Source organism: Taudactylus pleione, unplaced genomic scaffold (assembly GCF_031769625.1).
Source record: "Taudactylus pleione unplaced genomic scaffold, aTauple2 ptg000006l, whole genome shotgun sequence".
NCBI lineage: Eukaryota > Metazoa > Chordata > Amphibia > Anura > Myobatrachidae > Taudactylus > Taudactylus pleione.
The window spans coordinates 28,747,657-28,753,656 of record NW_028284409.1 but is presented as its reverse complement, the minus strand read 5'-3'; the positions used below and the strand labels follow the sequence as shown (position 1 = coordinate 28,753,656).

Sequence of the window (6,000 nt, the reverse complement as noted above, 5' to 3'; positions counted from 1 at the left end):
ATATAGCATTGGTCCCCTATAGTACATGGAGATACTGCACAATTACCAGTCTGTGTAGTTGACATTGCACAAGTTAAATTGCTAACATGGTATCACTTGAACAGTCTCTCAGGATTACAGTGTTCTTACATCTCAGTATATTACAATTCATTCAGTCTCCCTTTACAACATGTGCACCAACAACAGCCTGCGCAGGACGAATAGCAAAATTGTGCTCTATATTGATGATTTGCAAATAATGCTTTATACTGAAATACTTGTGTGTGAGACATATTGTCATGCATAGAGAGTTCGTTAGTTGAGTTTAAGGTACTTATTTATCAGTTAGTAAACGAGTAGCAAGTATTGTAATACATTACTGTGATGACTATAGAATGCATTAATGAGTGTTTGAAGACAATTCTAGTTACTATGAAATGGTTATTAAATGATTCTCGCATGTTCAAATGTATTCACTACCAGTATGGCAAAGTGCTCCTGCACAATAAAACTAGCGTCACTTTCAAAGGGTGTAATTACTGTGCTGGGTTCTGGGGGGACTCCTGTCTCTCTGCTGTGATAGGAGGAGCCTAAAAGAGGAACTGCACTGATCCACACGCAAGCAGGTTCCAGAGGAAAAGTAGGTACACTCAGTGACATCCCACCAAATTGGGGGTGTTACATTTTGGTGTCTACGAACAGGATCAACCATGGAACTGCGAGAAGGCAACCCAGCTGCAGATGACAACAGGATCAGGGAAATGACTGACAGGGTTGCAGGACTCAACCAGTGGCTCACTGAGATGAGAAAGGAGATAAGTGACCTTAGATAGAAACGGGCTGTAACCAGATGTGAGGAGTGGTATCCAGACCGCAGAGTGCAAAACCAACCCCGATGGGATGTTTCCATAGAGACTGGAAGGTGAGTAATGAATCAATTCGACACTCGAGGGAGACCTATATGTCAACGATGCAAACAAAGCGGTCACATTGAGCGGAACTGTCGACAGCCCTCAACAAGAGATGTAGGTCCAATTGCAGTAAGACAGGACCAAGCTACAGTGTCTAATGTATCGTATGCGATAAGCGAATCAGCCCAAGAAGACTTTTGGGTCATATCATGTGGTTCAGTGTACCACATGGTTAAGGATTCATAAAAAGAACAGATACTAAAAGAAGGGTATATGTGCATTATACAGCCATTAAGAAGACCATCCCTGAAAAGTGTTTCTGAAGCCTGAAAAGTGGCAAAATGGTAGAGTTTGAATTGGCGAATGGAAAAGGCATAAATGCCATTAACGTGTCTGGTTCAGGTGGTGTTCCAGTATGAGGCAGCAAATTTGCAACAGATCGCAAGCAACATTGGCGCTATACATGTCATGGAGATACTCTACGTAATACTAAGCAACATGATCAATACAGCGATGGTGGAGAAAGGACAAGAGCAGTTGATAGTGCAACTGACAGAACGATGGTCTTCCACATTCTTACAAGAAGGTATCGGCACCTACCATATCACCAGATGATACCAGCTGAACACAGACATCAAGATCCTAATGTCCCAGAGCAAAGTGAATCCTTGGGGCGAACAGATGAACAGGACATGAAGGAACCTACTGAAATGGTGCAACCAAGCCTGCAGGATGTAGTTAGGCCACAACCCCCTCCAGAGCTGGTACGTGAGAGCAGACTGAAAATGGAATGTACCGATTCCAGTACGGCTGACCCCAGTTGAGCAGATTCAAGTACCACTGACCAGAAAAGGGACACTGAAGAAGTGATGTACATGGCCACAGCAGAGGGATCGGGGCCCCTTAAACCCAGTAGCCCAGATTTGGTTATGTCACAGTCTGAATCTAATGTCCATGTAGAAACCATTAGTCTAGCTAAAGAGGTTGAGACATATCTTTACCCAGAGAAACATGGCCCAGATAGTGAATACACCACTATAAGCGATGAGGAGTTCACTTTCATGTTGCAGCAGGCTATACAGTATGTAGGATTAGAAAACGCAACAGAGGTGTATTGCTCTTATGATGTTAGGTTACTGTATGCATGTACATATCTGTCTTTACATAATAGCAATGCATTTTATGTTGGGTGATCATGCAGTAATGTACAAGAGACTATTCTTTGCTGGACTTTGCAAGTTTGTTTACTGCGTGAGGACACGCAAGATTTTTAATCCTCACCATGCTTCAACCATCTAACCGACCTGGTCCTCCTCATCGTAGGCATAGGAGGCATGCAGGGCCCCAGATATTTTAAACATTGGTTACCCTTTTTGGAATGCCTGATGATGAGGTGTTAACTACTTACCGGCTACCACCCACCATTATCCTATACACACTTTCAATAATAAAGAATGATCTAGAAAGTAAAATACACATTCCTACATCAATAACACCACTGACACAGTTGCTGGCGGTGTTAAATTTCTGCACCTCAGGGTCCTTCCAGACCACTGTGGGTCTGGTGGGTGGCATATCACAGCCATCATTCTTCCGGATCCTTAAGCGTGTGATGAATGCTTTTTTTTTTTTTTTTTTTAAATATTACACAATATATTAGTATGCCTTTGGATGAGGAAGCCCTTGTTTGGTAAAGAAGCAGTTTTTTGAGATTGCTGGCTTTCCACACATCATAGGGGTAGTTGATGGCACTCACATAGCACTTCAGCCTCCAGCACAAAAGGAACACATAAATCACAACCAAAAACATTACCATTCCATGAATGTGATGGTGCTATGTGATGCCTCCCTCCAGATCCTCTCCCTGAATGCAAAATTTCCTGGCAGCTCTCATGATGCATATGTGATCCAACATTGAGGGATTTGGCCAAAATTAACAACACTGCAAGCTGGTGATGCATAGCTTCTGGGTAAGTTAAACTTCTTTTTTTTATTTTTCAAAAAATGATTTTTTTAAAAAATTAAATGAAATTAAAAAATACAGATATAACATTAATCTCCTTCCCTACAGGTGACAGTGGATATCCTTGCATGCCCTGGCTGCTGACTCCTGTTTTGGCCCCCACACCAGGGCCACAAACCCAATATAATGCCACATTTACTGCCACCAGGCAGGTGGTGGAGTGCTGTATTGGTCTATTGAAGGGTTGGTTCAGATGTCTCCATCCCTAATGTATTCACCAGTTATGGTTTCATGTATCGTGGTCCTGTGTGGTATTTTTCATAACATCGCCATAAGGAGTTGAGTACCAATGCAGCCAGAGGAAGCCTTGCCTGAGGATGGCCCCCAGGAGGTAGGTGTGTGAGACTGTCTGGGGGGGCCAGATGCAATGATGTTGTTGCTCATTTTTTTAAGTATGTATTGCAAAATGATTTTGTTTAGAATATTAACTAACTGTAATGTTCGTCATTGTTTCTCTGTTTTGACTTTAGGGAGTTTTTAATTTTCAACATGTTAATAATTTTGTTCTTTTCTTTTTATTTCCCTATACCCTACCACAATTACAACAATGAACAAACCAAAATAACACATTGTGAATGCCCTTGTCTATGCTTGGATAAATGACAACCCTTTTGCTGACTTGAACAACCATGTGTTTCTCCTTTTTGTACAGTTCTTGATTTTGTTTTCTCAAAAGTTTTTCATTTTGTATACCAAGTGTTTGTTTTTTTAATGTAACCTCTTTATCATGTTTCTTGCTGTGTTTTGGAAAAATAAGGAATTTATTTTTAAAAATAGTGCAATTTTAAAATTTTTGTCTAAAGCAATATTAACCATAACACATTCAGCATGTTCTGGCAACATTTCTGTGGCATGAGATTTGTTTGTTTGTTTGTTTTTGGACCCTATTGTATTTTCTGCTAAAGTTTTTTTTTTGTTTATTTAAAAACAATACAACACATTAAACAAGCTTTATATTTGCCCGATGTATTTTGTGGCCAAATGTTTTTGTTTTTACTTTGCACTATTATTGTGTATGCCTTACAATGTTGGCTAAAGTATTATATTTTAGAAAATGCTCAATCAATATTTTGTTAACAAAAATACATATCAAATCAATGTTACCATTTTGTTTTGTTTTTTAAAACATTTAATAACTACGTTTAAAACATTAAGGCCAAAACCCATTTATACGCCTGGATTAGACAGGTCTTGACTAAAAAAAAGGATGACAAAATATGTTAATTATCAAAAATTTCTTAGAAAACACACACAAAAAAAATTAAAAATTAAACTCCGACAAGGTCCAATGCCTGTAATATTTCACCAATGCTATTTTGAGCATTGGCTAATATTTCCGCCAGATTACCCAGCTCCTCCCGCAGAAATGTGAAAAGCATCTGTGGATCTGTAGAGTAGAAAATTGTAAAAATTAATTATTGGTCAAAATACGAGTCACAAACATTGAACAATTTTAGTCTATTTTATGCCCTACAGTGTGTGGGACACAATGAAATTGATATATACACCAAAAATATTATAAAAAAAAGGCAGGCACATTTGTAAGCCTAGCAAATACAAAAAATAAGGTCATGTATTTTGTGATAATCTAGTAATGTTTTTTTTGGACAACCAACAAATATATATAAACCAAATTAAATTTTTATTTGTTTGGCCTAAAAAAAATGTGAAAAAATACACAGTGACAAAAAATTTTTTTTGGAGTGGTAAATTCTAAAAATTACATTTTATAGACCATAAACATTGAACAGCATAAAGAAAAGACTACTATTTAGAGGAGACCACAGGGATTAATGTTGAACATATGATGATTTTTTTTTGGGGGGGGAAATAAAAAATAAAATAAAAAATTTACAAAAGGAAATAAGGGTTAATGGCTAAGTAGCCTTAAAGCCAACTATTTAGAAATTTTTGACCAAAAAATGTTACCTAGAATAGACACCAAAAAAATATATTGGACAAAAAAAACCACAACACACAACAAAGCCTTTTAATAAAAAAAAAAAAAAACATGTACAAGTACACACAAACATCCTGTAAATATGAAGACAATTGCATTCTACATTTTAAAAAAATAAAATGACCATAAATATGTCCACGCGAAGATGCTGCTCCTCAATCAGGGGTAGGTGGCCATTTAAAGCTTCAGTGGGAGTGATTTGCCCCGAAGAGCCTTGGTCAGGAGGGGAATTTTGGGATGAGTTGGCAGGGGAGGGAGGGCCATTTTCTGAGCTTTGGCCCAGGGAGGGAGGGTTACTTGGGGAGTATGGGAGTGGGGAGGGAGAGATGGGTTGGGAAGGGGAGGGGTTAGAAGGGGAATTTTCCACAGCATTGCTTTCACTACGCCGTGTCTGTCTCCATCTGTGCTGCTGTCCTAAGAATAGAAAAATCACAAGTCCAAATTTTATTTAAGCAATAACAATAGGAAAAAAAATAACAGTTAATACCGAAGAAAACCACAAAAAAAAACATTTATGGAAAGTAGTTACCACAAACTGAACAATAGGTACAACATACACTACAGCTTTTTTTAAAAAACAGTTAAAAAAAATATGGAACAAATATAATATCCAAAAACGCAAATGCATACTTCGGCCTATTTGCACCTGCAGACTCAATACGATCTGTGGCGAACGCCGCCGGAGGTTCGACCACCGGTGCTCTAGTTGAGCAATATTGTGCCGATATCCAAGCGCACACAGCCGGCGGCAGACCACTGTGTAAGCCTGCCTCTTTATTGAATTTCTGATAGGGGGTACAAGATGGCCCAGGCGCCTGTCAATCCCTTCAACCAGCACTAACAGTTCTGAATATGTGAATGCTGCTGCTCTCATGATGGCAATGGCAGATTTTACAGTAAACCACAACTATAAATGGCTAACATGAAAAATGATTGGCTAAAAAAACATAATTTTCAAAAACTAATTTCTATTGGACAAAGCATTATTCATGTGACCAAAATTCAACATTAATAATAGCAACTCGGATTGGCTCAAGCCCTTTATGTGTGAATACAAATTAAAATATGCAAAATTACACAAACTAACATTCATAATGTTAATTTTAATGGAGCATACACACGGTCAG

The 6,000-nt window shown here is 38.4% G+C and overlaps 1 pseudogene; it reads left to right on the top strand.

Moving 5' to 3' along the window:
* Window positions 1–689: 689 nt before the first annotated feature.
* The window catches only part of LOC148543170 (uncharacterized), a 32,178-nt pseudogene continuing 26,867 nt past the window's right edge, over window positions 690–6,000 (top strand).